The following is a 22,408-nucleotide window of genomic DNA, read 5'->3' on the forward strand; positions in this document are numbered from 1 at the left end:
AAGGCGAGTTTGTGCCAGCAATGAGGTGTACACGGTATACTAGGCAAGTATGCTAGCCAACCTACCCGCGTTCTCGTTTAAGCTGCAAGAAACCGTGTTGAACTTGTGAATTAAAAATGACTCGCGCATTTCGCGCTTATAATGTGACGTGAATCCTGACTCCAATATAGTTGCCGTAAATGATTCAAAGGTGTGCCCGGTACTGGCGACGTGTCTAGATATTGGCAAATGAAGCATGGAGTGCACATGCGCTTTGTGGTTGTTGAAACGGTAACGAAATGCATTTTCGGTTTGACCAATGTACTGCAACTTGCAGATGGAGCATTCAAGCAAATAAACCACATTATCTGTCTCACACGAAAAATCGCCACGGATTTTCAAGCTAAAACAATTGGCAATGCTTTTAGCCACAGTGGTGGTCGTCATCTGAGTGCATACTTTGTATCGAGGTTTGTGACATGGATGGCAACCAGCGTGTGGAATGTAGTTTCGAACTTTGGAGGACGTGAGGATATCCTGCAGATTACTGCAACGTCGATACACGGCGCGGGGTGGCTCGGGAACAACTTTCTTTAAATGCTCACTCTGAGTCAGCATGCTGTAATGTTTCCTCAGAATTGCTGTTACATTGGGCGCTGAGGCGCTATGCGTGAGTACAAGGTTAGCGCTATTGAGGCTACGGGGACGTCTGTCTGCGTTGATAAGCGTTTTACGGTCAAGCTTGTCTGCGCGTGCCACAGCGTCATCAATAATCTGAGCGGGTCACTTCTGTTTTAGAAGGGAAACAAGTAGTTTATCGCAGCTGGCACTGAAGTCTGCCTGGTCTGAGCAAATGCGTTTAAAACGGACTGCTTGACTATATGGGATGCTTGATTTACAATGTTTAAGGTTACTACTGTCGATCAGTAGGCTTCTGATAAAGCTTGGTCAATAGGTTCCCGTTCCTCAGGCTTACAGTGACGTCAAGGAAGTTAATAGTTTCCGCCGAGTAGGTGTGCGTGAAGGATATGGATGGGTGCACGTTATTGAAGTCCGATATAAATGCGCGAATTTGAAATTCACCATGTGGCCAAATAATAAAGATGTCGTCAATGAACCTTTTCTAGCAGCCCCGCCACTGTGGTCTAGTGGTTATGGCGCTCGACTGCTGACCCGAAGGTCGCGGGATCGAATCCCGGCCGCGGCGGCTGCATTTTCGATGGAGGCGAAATTGTCTGAGGCCCGTGTACTTAGCTTTAGGTGCACGTTAAAGAACCCCAGGTGGTCGAAATTTCCGGAGCCCTCCACTACGGCGTCTCTCATAATCATATCGTGGTTTTGGGACGTTAAACCCCAGATATTATTATTAGAACCTTTTGTAGCATAGCAGTTTTAAATGGCGACTGCGTAAAAATTGCTCTTCAAGCCTCCCCATAAATATATTTGCATAGTTCGGTGCAATCTTAGTTCCCATAGAAGTGCCGCTAACCTGTAGGTAGTGGACTTCATTAAACACGAAATTGTTCAGCTGGAGTATCATTTCAAGTAGTCTCGCTAGAGTAGGGCTGTCTATTGGCTTATCGCCGGAAAATTTTTCGTACGCCTCAACAACCGCCAAGATGCCGTCCGAATGAGGGATGTTTGTGTACAGGGACGATACGTCCAGTGTTACAAGGAAGGAACCATTAGGCACAGTAATGTCATTATTGCCGACAAAAAGTGGTTCGTGTCCCTCACGAAAGACTGAAATGTTGCTGGAATGTTACGAATTAGCGAGTCAACATAACAAGACAGGTTTTCTGTCACCGTTCCGTTAGCTGAAACAATGGGGCGGTCTGGATTGTTTGGCTTATGAATTTTTGGCAGCATATAAAATCGGCCTGTAGACGGACTTAGAGGGACCAGTATTGTGGCTGCCTTATCACATATTTTTTTCTCTCTGAAGATTACAGCAATCTTTTCTTTCAAAATTCTTTTAAAGTCCTTTGTGGGGTCTGCATCAAGTCGCCTATAAAATGTACGGTCATTAAGCTGCCTTAGAGCCTCCTCAATATAGTCCGCTGTGTTCATAACCACAATAGCACCGCCCTTATCAGCTGGCTTGATGGTGATGTCGGTACGCTTTCTTAATGTTTCGACAGCCTTCAGTTCTTCTTGTCGCATATTACGATGGAACGGAGTTTTCTGCTTGTATGCTTGAATGACATCGCGCTGAATAGCCTCAATATATAAGTCAAGATATTTGTCACGTTGCGAGGGTGGCGTCCAGTGTTTAGATGATGGCAGTGCCAAGGAACTGTCACCAGTAGCAGCTCTATCATGAAAAAACTCCCTCAGCCTTAGATTGCGCTCAAAATTGTCCAAGTCGGTCAGTAGCTGGAATTCATCGAAGTGTCCCGTTGCAGGGCAAACATTTACACCGCGCGATAATACAGTCACTTCATCATTGGACAGAACACAGCTCGATATGTTAACAACGTTTGAAACATCACTGGAACACGCCGTACTTTGGAAGCGGGAGGGCGCCCTACTGAATTTTTTTAGGAGTTGCACAGGTGTGCAATCAGATATCACGCCGTCCCGGCGTAACTTCTTACATTTGATAGCAGATATTTCATTACGTTTCCTTTCCTCGAATGTGCACAGCGAGTTCACCTCTTGGGAAGTAAGCTCGAATCGATTGCAGAGCTGTTTCTCTTCGTTCATTAGGGACCTCAAACATGAGCGGTAGTGACTGGCAATAATGCGTACTAGTTCTAGTGAGGCCTTCTGTAAGGTCACTTGCCACCTTTTTGCATCATTGTTTGACAGATTACAGGTGGCAGGGCGTAGAGAAAGATTGAGGCCTCTAGGTGGAATAGAAGCAGCAAGGTAAGCTTCTAGAGAGGCACAGGTTCACATCATGCCCCACCAGCTGATTTCGTAAGTGTTTGCTTGCAACAGAGCACTCATGTTCTATCGACATGTCTATGTGATACAGATTGTGCTTACGGCTGAGCAGTTGTTTAGTGTTATGTGCGAGCACCAACAAAGATGCACAATGCGTGCCGAAAACCTATTTTTATATAATTGGGCTTCTGGAATCTGTAAGCACTCACCTTAAATGTCTGTTTCTTTAGCATTCATCTTCGCGGCATACTCAGCAGTCTGATTACTACTTGCGCCAAAAAATTGTAGTTGTAAAAACTCTGTCATTGAACAATAACAAGGAACAAAACAATCCTGACATATTTTCTTCCACCTATTACCTGAATACATAATACCTATGGTATGGCCTCACGGCAGAAAATAAATATTTTGTGCCTACCCTGTAGACAACGCGATATCGCTTATTTGTAACGCGTTCAAGGTGAAATCGCAGAGCGAGAAATATGCAGAACTGTACCCATCCGCGATTGTTTGCGTAACAAATTTTGCAAAAATTCATTGCTTTCACAACGCCAACTATCGGTCGGCGTAGCGCACGTTTCGTTTCCGACTCCACACCATGCACTCACTTCAAGATCAACACAACCTGGCAAGCGTCGCATATCTAACGGCAGAATAAGACCCTTGTCCTAAAGCTACACCTGTTAAACTCGGACACCGCAGCACAATGAGAGCAACGTTCATTCAGCGATCTCGGACTTCAGTTATATGCACATATTTGTCAGCTTTGAGACTCATTACACACGTACCGGTCATTGCTACGCATTGCTACGTCGGAAGATCTCGCGCTCAAGGTTTCTTAAGACCATCCGGACTTGATGTGTGCACTACACGACAAACCATGGGACCGTCTGCTAAGCGACGCACGTGGTTTGTCGCAGCCATGGTTGCAACGCCGCCAGAGAAGAGCGATGACAAGGCACAGTGTAAAGGTTACCATCAAGCGAGACTTCCGGTATGTCTCTAGTAAAGGCGCGTGGTGATTGGAAACAGCCTTTGACGTGAGCAGGAGAGTGAAATGCGAGAAGGAACGTTTCTTGTCGTCGTCTGCTTGAGTTTTGAACTGTGAAGACTAATAACATCAGTTTTGGTGCACCAATTTTCGTAATTCTCGTTGCGTTCGTCTCGGCATTCATTACTACACTCTAAAAAGTAAAGGAGGAAATGGGGGGTCGAGGTTACTCCTTTAGGGGAGTAACTAACCTGCCACACCCATTACTCCTTTTTGGGGGTAACTGCGACGGGACGAACCGTTACTCCCCGTAGAACTTGCTCCTTCAGGGAGTAACTGACAGGAGCAACGGATGCTCTTTGTGAAAACTCCCACGGGAGCAACAGTTACTCTTTCTCGATACTCCTCAAAGGAGGAACGAATAGTCTTTTTCGATACTCCCACGGGAGCGACAGTTACTCTTTCAATTACTCCTCTAAAGAGCAGCCGTTGCTCCTTTCCTAAACTCCTAAAGGGAGGAACGGATGCTCTTGGTCAATACTCCTATGGGAGTGACACTTGCTCCTTACAAATACTCCCGAGGGAGGAAGAGATAGTCTTTTTCAATACTCCCAGGGGAGCGACGGTTTCTCTTTACAAGGAGGAATGGATGCTCTCTGTCAATACTCCCACGGGAGCAATGCTTGCTCTTCTGGACACCTAAATGGAGTAACAATTACTCTTTCCCATTAGTCCCGCAGGGAGAAATGGACATTATCTCTCAATACCCTCATGGGAGCGACAGTTACTCTTTCACAACATTCCTCATCGGAGCAGCATGCAGTTAATCATCCTCAATGCCTCTCGATGGAGTAACGTTTGCTTGTATTGAGTGCTCCTCAAGAAACCAGCAGTCCAGCTCTCCCATCGGCAAATGAAAAAAAGTTTTGAGGAACATGATTTTCATCGGGTTGCGCCAAGTCTGACACAAATGCTCCAGGAGTGGGCAGAAATCCAGATCTATTTGTGAGAAAAATACTTTATTGAAATCAGTCTGGCTGTTCACTGGCTCAAGATGGTTAGAGCCACACGGACGAGTGACGTCGGCCGCAAGACGCTCTGAACTTTCAGAACTTGACACAGGAGATCGAAGGTCCGCTGAGCTTTCTCGCTGAAAACAATGTTCAGCGCCCAGTATAGCGCGATTTGTGTGGCAATGGCTGCCAAAAGGCTAGTCTCCTTAATAGCAAGGCCCTCCAGGCGCACAATAAATTCCCTTGAAGTCAACAAGCTTCCATTGTATGTCACTGTCGGCACATGATGCGTCTTGGTGGGGTCCTACAAAACAAAAGGCACATTTTAACACAAGGCTTGTTGCTTCATTATTACAGCAGCTGCTTCATGTAGCAACAGATAAAACCTAATGCTTTACGACACACTGACAAATAAATGAAATTGCAACTTATTTGCAAAACATGGTTCGACACTGGTAAGAACATTCTTAACAAGTCAAAGCACTTGCAGTAAGGCTACAGGCTTATCCACAGGTTAGAGACTGGTCTCGTTTACACGGAAGCCAATTAGTTGGTTCTGAAAAAAAAACAAACAGGGGTATTTGCTGTTTGCAGGCAGCACGTCATGCTAGCATACTTTATAAAGTAGAACCCTGCTGATACATTTTTCAAGGCCATGTGCAAAAAGAATGTAGGAGCCAGGAGATGGGGAAAAAAGTAAAAGTGAGAGTCGTAGTGAAATCGACAATCATATCTCAGTGGTTATTGATGAAAAACAAAAAAAAATGTGCAGCGTTGGCTCCTGTACCTTTTTTCCATCTGATCAGCATAATGCGAGCAAATTCGTTGTGGTAGGTGGGAGTTGAGCTGTTAGAATGAATTATCGACTTGAGAGACTTACTTTCCTGCAGTAATTAGATACCCATTGTGCCACGTGGCTCCTACCATGATAACTTGAGTGTACATTTTTTCCGAATAAACCCAGTGTCTTTGGGTGGCCAGCACCTAAAACGGTATCTTGAAGCGACCTTCCGTCGTGATCCTTTCACATCCATAAACAAGATTATCGCTGGATGCACCGGCGGTAATGCAACGAGCAATGACGTTCTCAGCTCACTTGCTCAGCATTTTCGGCATAGTGCCAGGTTGGTGTGGCTTGTAAATGGCCGCATGTCTCGCAACAGTGAAAGACCAAAAACACAGGCCTTTCTCCCAAACTTCACCACCACTGCACGCATTGGCACACTCGGCCATGATCTCATCAATCGACAGAATTGTGGAGTTAAGAGCTGCATTATCGACGAAAACATTATTGTAAGCGATTCCATTGGAGGTATAAAAGAGCCGAGCATGCACAGCATGCTAGCATGACTACAGCAATGACTTGCAAGTAAACAGAGTGCGAGAAGACCATGCCGTCTCTGGTCTTGGTGGCCTTAATTTTGCCAACACCTCGCACAAAAAACATTTTAGAACTATGTGACCTTACAGATGGCTGTAAATTGCAAAAGATGATTGAATAATTGATGATTGAATAAATGTTTAGGGGTAAAATAGACTTCAAATATTCCCGAAAAAAATTGTGAAGTTAGAGAAAATAAGCGATTTGTTGCATGTTTGACCGTATTTTTCATACTGATGCGGTCCAAGTAAAAATCCTCGTCATGCGGCGTTTGATAGAAGACTTCGTCGTTAAGTAATGAGGAAAGTCTAATGAAATAATTTTTTTTGTTTTAAGGAAGAAAATAATTTTTGAATTTGGCCCTCCGAACGCGGCCTGCATTTCATTTTGTTGCCACTTCGCCGCAAAGCACGTGGTCGCCCTTCCAGCTGACACTCGTCACAGGCAGCGGCAAGATGCGAGATGTATGTCAGTGGCTCGTGAGTGCTCGAAAGTCTTGTCGCGTTGATCTCAGGGCGACGAGTAATCAATTCGCGTTACAATGTGAGCTTGCTTGGCGGGCCCAATGGGAAGTATGGACGCCCGAGAGCAGCCTATGGCGTCGTTGGCACAATGTGCTAGAGGCCGTCTGCACAACTAGCATACACATACTGAAAGAAATAATGCACATTGTATACACGTTTTTTCGGGGTATACGTGTTGTGCAGACGGCCTCTAGCACATTGTGCCAACGACGCCATATAGGCTGCTCTCGGCCGTCCATACTTCCCATTGGGCCCGCCAAGCTCACATTGTAACGCGAATTGATTACTCGTCACCCTGAGATCAACGCGACAAGACTTTCGAGCACTCACGAGCCACTGACATACCAGTGCCTCCTCATAGAGGAGGCACTGGACATACATGTCGCATCTTGCCGCTGACTGTGACGAGTTTTAGCTGCAAGGGCGACCACGTGCTTTGCGGCGAAGTGGCAACAAAAAGAATGCCGGGCACTTATGGAGCGCCAAATTCAAAAATTATTTTCTTCCTTAAAACAAAAAATGATTTCATTAGACTTTCTTCATTACTTAACGACAAGTCTTCTATCAACGCCGCATGACGAGTATTTTTACTTGGACCGCATCAGTATGAAAAAAACGGTCAAACATGCGACAAATCGCATAAGTTCACAATTTTTTTCGGGAAGATTTGAAGTCTCTTTTACCCCTAAACATTTTTGTACTATAACACACTTTCCTGAAAATCATACTACTATTAAGATTGGTTAGAGGGAGTTCGAGATAGCACAAGAAAAAATCACGAACATTGAAGAGTTTTGTAGTTTTGAAGATACGTAGCTGGTAGTGAAACACAAAAATTTCGGAATTAGTGAATAGGACATCTAAACAGAACCTCTGCGATAGCGCCAGCGTGGTTTCAAAGCTGAACACAGAAAAATAGATTTTATATACATTTTTCTATTAGGCGCGGTTTAACAAATACAAGCGAACTTCGAGGGGGCGCCGTGATCGTCAAAATTTTTATCGAGCAAAAATGTTTTGCCACAATACTCTATGTGGCACAGGAAAAAGGCACAAATTTTATCAGCAAAATCTGCGATGTGCGAGCGCCACGTCTGGGACACTTGGGATGGAATGACCCAATAATAATATCTGGGGTTTAACGTCCCAAAACCACGATGTGATTATGAGAGACACCGTACTGGAGGGCTCCGGAAATTTCGACCACCTGTGGTTTAACGTGCACCTAAATCTAAGTGCACGGGCCTCAAACATTTTCGCCTCCATCGAAAATGCAGCCGCTGCAGTCGAGATTCTATCCCGCGACCCGAAGGTCGCGAGATCGAATGACAGGGTCAGCAGTTGAGTGCCATCCATAACCACTATACCACCGTGGCGGGGCTTATCTATTGAAGTTGCAATTAGCAACTGAGCAAAAAGGCTTATCCATTTGAGAGGCCTGTTTAATAAAGAAACTGACTACGAGCAAGACTTCGATTTGGGCGAGTTGGTACATGCTTAGCTGGGGAAAAACAGCGCAAAAAAGGACGAGGACGCAGGAACACAATACACTGTACGAGCGCTGAACTTACAACTGACATCTTTATTGCACCAACCGCTCGTTTTTACAGCGCATCAAGCCGAGCACGCCATTCCAATCAAACCGCCAATCAAAATCATCAGGTATGCAAACTACATTGTCACTGAAATCTATCACATGTACATGAATTACACCGTGCGCATGCATCTTCCACACTCAGATAAAATGAACAAACCAGTTCCTAACAAGGATGAACAAGCAAAAAAAAAAAAAAAAACCAGCAATACCTTCCACGTTTTCTATGATGAAAGAAGTGAGGGCTAAATTCGGTGCAACAATGTTGTCATCAAGGCTTAGGTGGGACCAAATTTGGCAATAACGTAAAATTTAGCGCTGCCGGATTTTTATAGAGTACGGACGAAGCTCAAAAATGTAACTCAACGCTGCTGCAACCGCTACAACATGAAGATCAAGCACTCACCGTTAAACCGATGGTGGAGACGTCAACTTCAGAGAACATGTCCAACTCCTTTATATGTTCCATTGAATCCCGCCCCGTCCACGGCTCGTCGAAAGTGACGACGGCATTTCTGTCGCCGTATGTAACGAGGCACTTCGATGACATTGGGCGACAACGGCGCAAGACAAAGAACAGTTCTCAAGCCTGCCGCGGTACATGCATTCGCTCACACATACACGGTGTAGTGTCTCTACGACTCGATTGCTCTAGTCCTGAAACACCCAAAAGTGAAACGAAGCCAGTGATTAAAACAAAACGAACTTATTTACTGATACACCAAAATAGGAAACGTCCACGCAGTTCAAAAGGTTCGCTGGCGACTGATGTTTTCCCAGTCCGCTGGGCCTGGATTCTCCTCCTTGCACCACAAACACACGCACACAAAAACAACCACCGACACTGGCATGGGCGTCAACAGGATTTTGCCGTGCTTCTGCAGTTCGTCCTTCGAGGGAGTAAAGCGCCCTTTTTCATGGGCGTCAACAGGATTTTGCCTTGGGGGGTGCAAACCCGTGTTACATCGCGTCTGGGGGAGGAGGAGAGAGAGAGAGAGAGAGCTGGCATAGCTTGGGGTGGGGGGGCAAGTGCCGGTGTGGCTTGAGGGGGGCAAGTGCCGCTTTTGCACACGTGTCCCCCGTTTTATGGCCCACTTCGAAGGGGAGAACAGTAGCAGTTTCAGTCAGGCGCGCTTTCAATGTTCCAAGGCCACGGTCGCGGGGGCCGTATGCTAGACGCGTGGCTTCCCAGCACTCCGAAACAAACTGTCCGCGCCACACGGAACGCATCCACGTGCGGTCCTCGCTGCCATGACCGCTGATTTATCAGTAGCTCTACTGATGTTTGTAATTTCTGCTGATTCAGTGAAAAGGCGACGGAATCTACTGCTTTTTGGTCTTTTTACAAAAATGAAAGGAACCTCTACGTTTTTTTTTTTAGTAAAGTTTACATTAATGCGATATCACCAGACAAACAAGAAATTTCCTTCTTTGCGATGTTCTCAAACGCAGCACTACTTTTGACTGACGAGCCATAGACACCATAGAGTTTCATAGAGTAAGTATTACAGGAAGCTCTATGTTATGAGCAAATACCAGCAAGTCGTGAGACAGAAATGTGAATGCACAACGCGCCCCACAGCACAGGGCCTACCTTTACCGTTCAATAAAGGTCATCCTGTCATCTCTCTTAACAATTTTATTTTAGTTATTTATTCATCCACTTATTGCTTACAAGAAACGAACGAGCATTGTTACGGCCACTAATATACATTTTCCAGGAACTGACACTTCGCAATGCACTTAACGGGAAAATATGCTCAGTAGTGAAAGGAGATCTACCCGCTCACCCCCTCACCCCCGCGTCCCTCCCTCTCCTTCTCGAGGCATGCGGGAGTAAGTGTTGCCATTCGTCCTCCCGTTCCTCTCATTTTGACGAGGGACCAAGCAGTTACCCTCCGAACTTTGCGCACGGCACGCATGCTTCTGCAGTTCGTCCTTCGAGGGAGTAAAGCGCCCTTTTTCGGATGAACTGCGCAGTTGCTCTCGAAAACTTTTTAGAGTGTACACGCATTCCAGTGCTAAATAGGGCAGTCGCAAAAGCGTCGCAGGGCCCCGTTAACGAGCGGACATTGTGGAAGGCACCATGTCCGCTCGGTCCGCTTGAGCAGTCAATTGAGGGGAACGGGAAGGCGCGTCCATTTGGTTTCGCCGTCGATTTGCAGCCAAGCTGGCAACGTCTCGATAAGACGCGCTTCGCAAAAACACGCAATGTTTGCAGTTTACTGCACTGACTCGGGCCGCGGTCCTCCTAACAATTGCACTGTCCATGGAGCCGACGTCCCATAAGCAATGGTGTATAGTAGAGATACTAAAGACGCGTAACAGGATCCGGCAATCAGCTTTGTTTGTTGAACTCTGTAATGCTTGATCATGGAAGCACTTTCTCCTGAACATGTCTCGTACAGGTTTCTCCGGGCAATGCACGTACTTGCTATTCCAGCAAGCACGATGTAATGACATAATGCTCTAATGTTGGTATTTGTGGTTTATATTACTTGAAACTGGCGATATAAACCATCGCATGAAAGCAGGCCCAGCGGAACACGCACGTGAAAGCAATTGTCACATGACAGCTAAATATACATCAGCATGGTATACACAGAGGAAGGAAAAGCTTAGCAGAAAGCGTTACATTACCCATTTCATGCCAAATATGCGTTTTAAATGCAAAGCATTTCTTAGCGAACTTTTGGCACTATGAGCGTTTTTATCTATCTATCTATCTATCTATCTATCTATCTATCTATCTATCTATCTATCTATCTATCTATCTATCTATCTATCTATCTATCTATCTATCTATCTATCTATCTATCTATCTATCTATCTATCTATCTATCTATCTATCTATCTATCTATCCGCCTACGCCTGGGTGCTCTCATAGTCGCCTTCTTAACTTTGTGTAGACCAAACTTGGCATGGTAGGGTAAGAGGGTTAGACGAATGTGGCTGCCTAGTCACGACATGAATAACGTGAAAGTCCTGTCACGTACATCGTCAAACCCTTTGCTCCAGACACGTGTGGGACATATTCGTTCACCACAGGCCGCGGTGTACTGGTATGCGCCATGGTTGATTGACAGTTTATATCTACCCAGGAGTGGCGAGAACAGACATAGGTAATTTAAATGCGAGAGTGTTGTCCCGACGAACGGAAAGAATAAGAATTAGGATTCCAGCAGGAATCTGACCCAAGCATTCTGCGTGGCAATAAGGTATTCTCCCACAGAGCCACACCAGGTCTATGAACTGGTTGGTAAAAACATCCTATGCAGGCGCAATGTCGGTGCAATTTGAAATGTGGTTGTGGTGAGGGTTCTCTTATTTTACAAGAGAGCAATTAACAATACATATGCATACTTACGATACAGGCGTTGCATCAGATTAACGTCTGTTGTTGCAGTGTTGGCTCGGCTATTGTAGCAGTCTAATAAACATTACCTTTGTATTCCTATGATTCCGCAAGCTATGTTGAAGCATTGCTGGACCCCAGAGGAATATATTAACGAAAGTTAGCTATCATATTACATAATCGCACCACAATGTGTACTTAGTTTCGATAATACTGACGTATGTATAATAATGTGAGGGCTGACGTTACGTAGAACCATATGTTACCCTTCTAACGCCAGTGTTGTCGACGTGCCTAGAGTTACTGTATATGCTACCTTGGTAGCAGAGTTGCGCACCTGTCTTCCAAACGCCGTTAGCAACCATGCATTGCGGAGAAGCTGACGGTCGGGCTAATTTTTGTATTTCTGGATGCCGCCGCGGCAGCGAAATGAATGAACACTTGTCATCGACAGCCAACGTTTATCGCCGGTCTTCGATGCGCCTGACCTGTCAATCGGCGACACGGTAGGCATGTCGCCTGCAAAAATGAAGTGCGACTTCACCGCATAGCTGTGGTTGCTAGCCGGACCTATGCGCAACTCTGCTACCTAAAGGTAGCAATACAGTAACTCTAGACGTGCATGGTAAGCCCTCGATGTGCACACATCTAATAAACTTACAAAAACACGTCGATACACCTCGTAACGCTTGAATCAAAGCCATAAAATGCAGCATAGAGGTACTCGGTGACTGCTTCGCATGAAACCGATTTCCACAACGCGTGGGGTCTGCCGAATTTTTTGTGGTCTCCCGATATTTCGTGCGCAGTCGATTTCGCGCGAAGAAGTGAGCGAGTCCGGAGCTTGTCCAACGGGCCCGCGACGCAGCAGAGAGACTTGGTCTTTGTGTTCCGACGTGGGAGCGGCCCGCAACGTGCTAGGGCGCGTTCCGAGGGACACAAATAAAGTTTATTCATCCATCCATCTATCCATCCATCCATCCACCCATCCATCCATCCATCCATCCAAGTGAGCGAGTGTCCACCTATGCCGACGTTTAACGGCGGATCTGTTCATGCCGACCCTAATTCCGTGCAAACACAAAAATATCATCATAATGAACCGGCAAGCGATCTATTCTTCCTCTTGGTCCTCGTGTTGATCTTGTGCTTCCCGCCTAGAACAGGTGCACTGAATTGTCCGGCGTGGGATTCAATAACTCTAATGGGTGAGATAAGGAGTACACAGAGAGAAAGAGAAAGAAAAACAGAAAGCGAGAGAAAGGAGAAGAAAGAAATAGGGAGAAAAAAGGGAACAAAGGCAGGAAAGATAGAAAGAAATATAAAGAGAGAGAGATAGAGATTGCAAGAAACACGCACAAAAATAGAGAAAAGAATAGAGAAATCATTAGCAAGAAAGAACGAAGAAGCGAGAAATAGAGAGACAGACAGAAAAAAAGGAAGAAAGAGCGAGAATGAGGAAGCAATTGATTGAGAATTACAAACACATTGCAATAAAGAGACAAAAAAAGAGATATAGAGAAACAGAGGAAAAGTGAGCAACTGAAATAAACAGACAAAAAAAGAGATAGAAAAAACAGACAGAGAGAGAGAAAAGCATCAAGAAACAGAAGAAGAAAGAAAGAGGAAAATAAAGACGAGCGAGGCAGGTTGTTCATCTCCACACTTCCTTCAGCCTTGGTACCACAAGTGCCAAGGAGCGCTAAATTGTTATTTTGCTATTTTAGAGCGGAGTTGTTACAGTCGAGCTATGTCCGTCTACAGCGATGTTGTTCGCAGCATAGCCAAGCCGGGACTGGGGGCAAGCGCATAGGGAGAGGGAAAGCATAGGATAAGTCGAGCATAGGCGGGAATGAAAGCCTCGCATAGCCGATTTGAGAAAGGAAACGAGGTTGAGCGTCAGTAGCAAGGCACAGTACAGCGATGGAGTGTGAAGGCAAGGAATTAGTTAGGCGACAGTAAGAGAGGAGAGAGGTGAACAGGAGAGTTAAGCGAAGGTGAGGGTGAGGAGGAAGCGAGAGAGAGTAAAGCATAGTACAGCAATTGAGTGCCAAGGCAAAGAATGAGCAAGGCGAGGGGGCGAAGGAGGACGGAGGTGAACGGGAAATCAAAGCCAGGGTGAGCTTCAGGGTATTCAGAAAGCGATGTAGTAACGCACAGTGATAGTTGTGTCAGTGTCACCCCCTGTGTCACTTCTAGATTGCGACATCTTGTTTCTGGACGACACTTGATTTCGGTTGACCCTTGCCTCTTGGATTTCCATTTCACTTCGTGTGTTTTCTGGTATATATTGTATCTGCGAACAAATAAAAAAAAAGGGAGCTGATCCCTCGGTCATAGGAATCAGTATAACACGAAAGTGAAACATGTCGTCACAGAAATAGTCAATTGTTTATAGATCAGTGGTATATGAGAGCTTGTACAATGTCAACTGTTGTTTGGCAGATATAGCACTTCTTGGCGTGGACGCACTCACGTTGACGCCTAGTGGCACATATCCGTATCGACGACTAACGCCCATGATCATGTTTAACCTTTGCAGTAGCTCAAGTTCTTCACCTATACGTGGCACCGTAAATGGTGATCCCCGCGCAAATATGGCATCAACAAGCGCATAGTGAACACTGATACTCGATATGCACTCCTTCAAAGCGTCGTAAAACGCGAAGAGAAACGCTGCGCGCGCCCTATCTTCCCTCTAGTCCGGCTGTTAATTCTCAAAGGGCGAGCGGGGAACGCGGTGCGACAGCCAGGCGAGCGTCGGAGTGCTATTTCTCAATATGGATGGATGCTATGAGGGAGGATTCTATGAGGGAGTATTGAAAATTTTCAATTTTTCTTGCGTATATATACACGCACACAAACACACGCACGAACATATATAAAGTATGGTTGAACCCTGCCCCCTCCCCGAGAAAGAATTCTGACTACGCCCCTGCAGGTTTGATTGCAAAGTGCATAAAAAACATCACTGATCCCTCTGTCAGAGGAATTGGTATAACAAGAAAGTGAAACGTGTCTTCACAGACGTAGTTGAGCGTGTGTTGCGCATTCTTTTGCCCCAAGAGCGAAGGAATGAATGCTACAGCAACAAATTGTAATGTCACGCGAAGAACGGCAAGCAGCTCGAAGCTTGCAACGCGCTGCTCAAGCAGAAAGGACGCACGGAACGAACATACACAGGATGAGCGCGAACTGTCCACATTTGTAACGTATTCCTGCGTGAGCACCACGCTCCTTTTGCAAAAGTGGCCGCTGCAGAGAGCCAAGTAACCTTCGTGCTCTCAAGGGGGACGTACAAACCACCGCGATCACGAGATAAGCACACGCACAAGCGACCACGCCCTGTACACGCGGGCGCTCATCGCAACGGCGACGACCTTTCCAGCGCGCTCTTGGAGCCCTTCGCGCCATGTCGCTAGTGATAACGAAAACACGCTGTAACACGGATCTCTGAGTACAGCCACCGGCAAATGGTGTATATAAATAGCTCGCCGTTAGTACTGCGAAGAACGTGCCGTCCGTGGCCGAATCGTTTCGCGCTGCGCGCTGCCGAGCGAGGGGTCGTAATTTCGATTCCCGGTGACGGAACTTTTTCTTCTGGTTTTTTTTCCTTTCCTCACTGTTAGTCTTTATATTTTATAAAGTCATATCCGTGACGGAAATACGTCAGTGGAGCCGTGGTGGACCCCGGCATAAAACAATTTCGTGTTAAAAACACATCGCTGTTCTTTCATGCATATATACGCCTGTCCAGCTATCACAGAAAATTGAAGTTATGCGTCGAAACACACGAGGAGGTACGGAAGGCTAAGATTAACAACATCAGGTGAGGTGCACGTCCACCCGTCACCTGCATCAGCCAGAAGAGCAGTCGCAAGGTTTCGACAGAAAAATGCAACGCTCAATGGCAAATGCTGCTCCATTTCTTCAGAGAATTTACTGCTCAAAGGGGCGCCAAAGCGCAGGAATGCGGCTTAATGCACCGTGGTATATTCGGAGTGTTGGATTTATCCTATGTGAATAAGTCCATAATTCGAATCGGTCTGCACAAACTTCAATGCATCAGACTTCCACAAACACTGGGTCTGCCACGCACACGAAAAAAATTCGCTAACGCCTCATGAGAAACAGAAGGGAGCAATCAACAAGATTCCCAAGTGCACGCATGAGCTGCGCGGCAACTACAACAACCGATCTTGCAGACTTTGTATCTCAGCTTACCATAAGCTACTTCAGGGGGCGGCGTCAGGCGGCGACACAATAGTACGATGTGCTCTGGCACCGCAGACTGTCATTGCAAAAAGAGCCACGTTTCCGCCACCAGACGGCACACTACCCCATTCCAGTACACCATATTTGCGCTGCCATGTTTCCATAATAAAGAAAGGAATGAGTGAAGCGAGTGGGAGGGAGGCGGGAGGTGACCGGGCAAATAAAGCGAGGGTATTAGTGATGAGGAAGGGATAGAGTAGAGCATATTAAAGCGGCGTAGGACTTTCGTTACAGAGGCTTTCCCTCAGCTCCGCTGTGCATTGTTGTTTTCAATATTAAAGCCACGCCATGAAGTTTTTGTTGTTTTTGCGTTGAGCGAAGCATTGCGTGTTGGATGGCCGTATTTGTGTACTTTGGGTAATTGTGCCCAAATTCAGGGTTTACAAGGCACGTCGATTGCACTGGCGGCTAAATATTAGCGTATGGTCAGACGTAACGTTGGCACTAACGTTATACGACAAGTCTTAGTTTTATAGAAACTAACTGCACGATACGGTGCAGTGATGTCCATATCATAACTGGTAGTCATCAGGGTGCTCCTCCGGGGTCCAGCAACGTTTGTCTATAGCTTCCTGATTCATAGGAATTTATAGGTAGCGTTAACTACATTCTTACCAACACGGAACGCCAACACTGTGGCCGCAAATCATTGTGCCCCGATGTGATGCCCATACAGGCAGTTACCGAAGCAGTTTCAAGTACTGGCGTGTATATGTGATAAAACATCTGAATACCGCGCAGAATGCGTGGGCTCTAACCATAAAATTTCATTCTTTTGCGCCTATCTGACTTCTCGTTCACCGGGCATGGTTCCGAAGCCGGCACCGGAATTTCTTCGGTCTGAGCTGTTAATGCCGTCGACTTAAGATTTCAAGAATCTAGGCCTGCCGTTTCGTGGTTGATATGAGCTGTGAGCCACGTGTGGTACATACCCGCATTACGAGGGCCTTGGTATGCGAGTATGCGCCACAAGGGACTAAAAAAAAAGCGTTTTACGACGTTCGCGACAGGAAGTTTGCGCTGTTTGTGTCACGAACAGTTCATCGCCTTCGTCATACACTTATGGCCTTTTGTACTAACTTTTTATTAGGCAGCGTGTTTCAGCGAGCAATTTCAGACATTGCTAAAAATAAGCTCTTTGAAAAGAAAAAAAAACCTCTTCAGAAGGAAACTGAAAGCTGCGGCGGGTGCCAAGAAGTACCAATGTGGTGTTAATTAGTGAGGTGGGCACTCCGAAATCGCTAATTAAGTTCTTAATTAGCGAAGCTTTGTGGTTATTGCAAAAGACGAGTTTGTAGCCCTAGAGAAGGCGACGTCATATCGGTTTTTAAAAGGAACATTCATGCGTTGTCTTAAGCCCTGTAGCACGATAAAATCTGATGTTTTTTTTTGTTCGAATACGAAACTCGGTGCATGACGAGCGCCCGAGTGCCATTGTGTTCAGCAAACGCAACGTCCGCTAGCGACGTGTTACGATAATTGCGGTGGCCAATTAGAAACGTCCCTGCTATGCTCCCTAACTAGGAAACCTGGATGCTAAGTATAGGCAGCCGCCAGCGCTATCTTTTTCTTACTCCGAGGGTTGAAGGCATAGGCTATCCATCGCCAACTACGCAGCCGTCGATTTAAGACCGTTTTGGGTGAGGGCTTGGCGCTCTGCCTGAGCAGTTACCTCCAGAAGCAACCCTTTAATTTTTAGTTACATTGCGCTGTCTTCATTGAAAGATTGGGGCAAAATTTGGTGGCAGTTTAGAGCTTTGTTTAGCTCTGCCAGTATAGTGACTTGTCACTCTCAAGAGTTATTCTTGCTTGCTATCGGCTTGACAGCTAAAGTAAGCGAGTGATCCGTGGCTGACGACATTTTGGCTTTGCAGCGCGACGCTGTCTCTTAACTGCTGTAGTCCCATGAGTAGCAATATGTGCTGCCCTAGGATTATGCAATCTTTACTTCATACTAGGTTTAGCAGTTTCGAGTCATGTATCAAACATCAGCTAGCAAGGATGGTTGATTTGTATTACGGCACGCAAATGGGCTGGTTGGTCCATGATTACGAGTGAAAAACAACGCTCAAAAGACGGGACAAGAATGAACAGGAGACCACGGCGCTGAGTAACAACCAAATGTGTTTTATTCCTTCAGTCAGCATAAATATACATCACCACTATCCCAATGTGTAAGCCTCCCCTCGATTTTCCTCCTTTTGAAGGAGATAGAATTCATGTCCCATTGATCGCCTTACCGCGGCGCTGAGTAACAACCAAATGTGTTTTATTGCTTCAGTCAGCATAAATATACTTCACCACTATCGCAATGAAAACTACAGAAAATTGAAGACTCAGCCTGCGCAGAGGTAGTAAGGCGATCAATGGGACATGAATTCTATCTCCTTCACAAGGGGGGAAAATCGAGGGGAGGCTTACACATTGGGATAGTGGTGATGTATATTTATGCTGGCTGAAGGAATAAAACACATTTGGTTGTTAGTCAGCGCCGTGGTCTCGTGTCCTTTCTTGTCGCGTCTTTTTAGCGCTATTTTTCACTCGTAAATGATTTGTATGTTACATTCGGTTGTAGGCCTAATTGGACACTCGACGAAATAATTAACGTTTGGGGCGACAACGCAGAATTTTTACACGATGTGCTCAAATGGCTTTCCCCCCATTGCGACGCACAGACCTAGGCGCTCTTTCATGGAGTTTACAATGGATAAAAACATCTGTCTTGGAATCTTGTCGAGAGACTTTCACAAGCGCTGCTTCTTGTCCTCGAATTTGAGTGGTTCAGTCTTGGAAACCTCATTTTTAACGCTCTTCAAAGAAATAATTCTAAGAGTGACAAATCGGGCTACCTTGGCGGCTGTGGTATTGTTCCACCACACCCAATCCATTGGTTGGAAAGGACTCATGGATGGATTTTTGTGCCGGTGAATAAACATGCGGCGGGGTTCCATCATGTTGGAAAGCCTTTTTGTCTTTATTGAGTGCAGCCAATGGCAATTCTGACGCAAAGTTGGAGACGATGCCCTTTGAAACTGACTCTGTGTACTTCTTGTAAGTAAGCTTTCCGCCGATGACGAAAGGACAAGAAATGTGACCGTTGTAAGTTCCACACCATTCGTTCGCCGATCACCTTACCGGGAGTTTATGTTCACGAAGCAAGTCAGAGTTAGGGCTCCACCAATAATGTGTGTTGTGCAAGCAAGCTAACCTTAAAAAAACTTGGCCCTCGAAGACTGAGCCTCGACGGTTGAAAACATTCGGTTGAGAAAGTACGGACCCTCCTTTCATTGAACGAGGCTCAAGTTGCGAAAATGAAGCAGTTTTTAAAGGTCTCTCGGTATCAGCTCTCCGGGAAGGCACACATGATATGGGTGATATCTGTGTCTTGAAAGTGACCTCCAAACTGAAGCTTGGGTCACTCCATATGCGTTGGAAATTTTCCCCGTGCTTGCTTCCAGCCTCACAGCGACGTAGACCAGCACATCGATGACAAAATTGTCAATTCGATGGAGTGGTCGCTTGCTTGTCTGCGCATAGACTGATCTGATGGCCGTAAATCAATTAGGTATCGATACAAATGTAGGGCGCGCAGGCACAGGATTGCGACGATGTTGGGTAGCACGCAGTATGGATGCGATCTCCGCGTCCTTTTGCGCGCTTAGATAAGCCAGCACAATGTCCACATTCTCTGCAACACAATGCTGGAGTTGTGCTGACGCGGTCATTATCGGAATATTTGCGCTGCTTCGTTAATATTGCACAACATCCAACGCCATAAAAACCACAACAGACACGTAGCCACTGCCGCGAAAACCCTAGTTGCTCCGCGAACAAACCTCTTATTTGTTTGATGTGTTTCCTAACACGCAGCGATTATAAACAAACAGCGAATTATCCTAACAGAAAAATAGACGGATGGTGACGTCTCACCAATAGCGCGTCTAGTAGCCAGGTCAGAATTGGCCTAGACAAAGTAAAAGAAAACAATACTGTCGTCAACGCCTAAAAGGGCTCCCAAAATGAGCGTCAGTGTGGTAGGCGATGACTAGCTTGTTTCATGCGCCCACGAACGCAAGGCAAGATAACGTCAGCCATGGTCTAAGCTAAGCGTGGATGCTCTCTAACCTGGCAAAACTACATTTCTAATTGCATGCTACAATCACTGCAGCGCGTCATCAGCGGACGCTGCGTTTTCACTAAATTTCCAGCACACATGTGCGCCGCCTTTCGGTTTCATGCGGAAAAGGTACCTGACTTTCGCGGACTGCGAAGCCCGAGCCAGAGTACATCCAGGTCGAAGTCACGGTCGAAGTAGCTGAAGAAAACTCCGATCTCACTGTGGACGGAGCCAATGTCCCACCAGCAATCGTGCATAATAGGACTACTACAGACGTGTCACAACATCTGGTCATTCGTTTTCTTAAATGAGCTCTGTCACGCATGATTATGAAAGCACTCTACCACAAACATGGCAGAGCAGAGTGCTTCGAACAATGCACATACTTGCTATTTCACCACGTATATTGCAAAGACATATTACTGCAAACTTTGGCATTTGTGGTCCATATTACATATATCAGGCGATGCAACAGCGTCGCACGAAGGTAGGCTAAGCCAAGCATGCACGTGAAACGAACCACCTCTACTGTAGCATGGTATTAAGACGGTAAAATGAGCTTGTTGTTTGGTATATATGATGACATTTCGGGCAGCGCCGGCGAGTAGGTCAAAGGAAGAAATAGAGAATGAGCACAGGCCCTGTTCTTGTCGTTTCTTCCTTCCTTTGTCCTACTCGTGAGAGCTGCACAAAATTTCTTCATGTTGCGAGGCATCCCCATGGAAGAAAACTCACAGTGCCTTTGCGCATTCACCAAAGGCAACTCGAAGGCGAAAGCTACATTTTTAGATGCGAAGTATCTTAAGGTCGAGCTCAATCCGGCGGTGGTGGTGTGGTGGTGTGCGGCGTGACCACCCTCACTGCGCATGCGCATACCCTCTCCCCATACCTCCTTTCCACTCCCCCTCACCATCACCCCTCTACCCCTCTCCCCACTCTCCCTCCACTCACCCTCTCCACTCACCCTCTCCCCTTCCCCTCTCCACTTTCCATCTCCCCCCTCTCCACTTTCCCTCTCCCCCTACCCCTTTCCACTCTTCCTCTGAAACGCGGGCTAGACATGCCGAAATTCTCTCCTGCACAACGCCGCGATGAGCTCGAGCGCATGCGCGTCCCCTCCCCTTCTCTCTCCTCTCCTACGCTGCCCCCCTCTCGCCCGCCTGTCGGCGCCGTTCCCCGCTCGCCCTGTGAGAATTAACGGCCAGGCTAGATGGAAGACACGACGCGCGTAGCGTCCCTCTTCGCGTTCCACGACACGAGGTCGGTAGCATGCCTAACGAACGCCAACGGAACGCGAGTGCAAGTGCTCCGGCTTCGCATCGCCTCATGGTCCCCTTTAGCGGGAGAGGGTGTAATTTTTGCTTGTCAGTGGATGTGTTCATCCTACCCCGCCGCCTACTAAAAGATTCCTGCACATAACGTGGTGTGTTCACTGCCACCAGGATCGGAGGCGCCTCGGCTCGCTTTGCACTGCATCAGTGATCTGCCCACCGTTGACCAAGCAAGGCTACCAAGTGATGACGTCAAATGTGACGTCACGTTGCCTGACATCATGATGACGTCACACATTTGGCGATCTATGACGTCACGATCACGTGAGAAAACGTCACGTCACGTGATGATGATTTTTGCATACCAGTCGGGGGAAGCCGACGTGGGAACCCAGTCAATTTTCGCCTTTGGTGAGGCATCTAAGGCTTTCAGCTTAAAAGACCCATGCCGAATCTCCTGCGGGAGATGTGCGGGGATGAACAAAGGCCTGCAGGGTGCGTCCTCGTTACGCCGGGAGACCGTGGTTGTGTGGTTGTTGTCTGCCAACAATGACCGTCTAAGCAATGCATCAGCGTGAATTTATGTAGGCAGCAGCCGACCCGGGAACGCTGTTTTCGGACGGCACGGCATGGTGTCTCTCACTTGTCAGTCGTTAGAACGGCCCGAACGCGCGGAGCGCTAGGCGGCGACGGACGCTCTCCCGCATCGGCTCCGTCAATCATCACCGAATATTGCGGTCCTTCACGCCACTGGCGAATAATCCGGGACTCATCGTCACACCGCCACGTTCTCTGCTGCAAACTGGATAACACCCGCGTCCACGTGGGCCCACCTTTCGCCAACTTCTACGTGTTTGATCTCCACGCCGACGCCACCGCGCTAGACTCCCATTAGGCCTAGCTCCGCAACGCCCAGTTTTCCCGGTGCGCTGGGGGCTGCCACCACGGGTACGGGCTACAACGCGCCCTCACTTCAAGTTGTGACGATGGAGACCCTCCTCGGATCAAGCCATGCCCT

This window comes from Rhipicephalus sanguineus, chromosome 10 (assembly GCF_013339695.2).
Source record: "Rhipicephalus sanguineus isolate Rsan-2018 chromosome 10, BIME_Rsan_1.4, whole genome shotgun sequence".
Taxonomy (NCBI): Eukaryota; Metazoa; Arthropoda; class Arachnida; order Ixodida; family Ixodidae; genus Rhipicephalus; species Rhipicephalus sanguineus.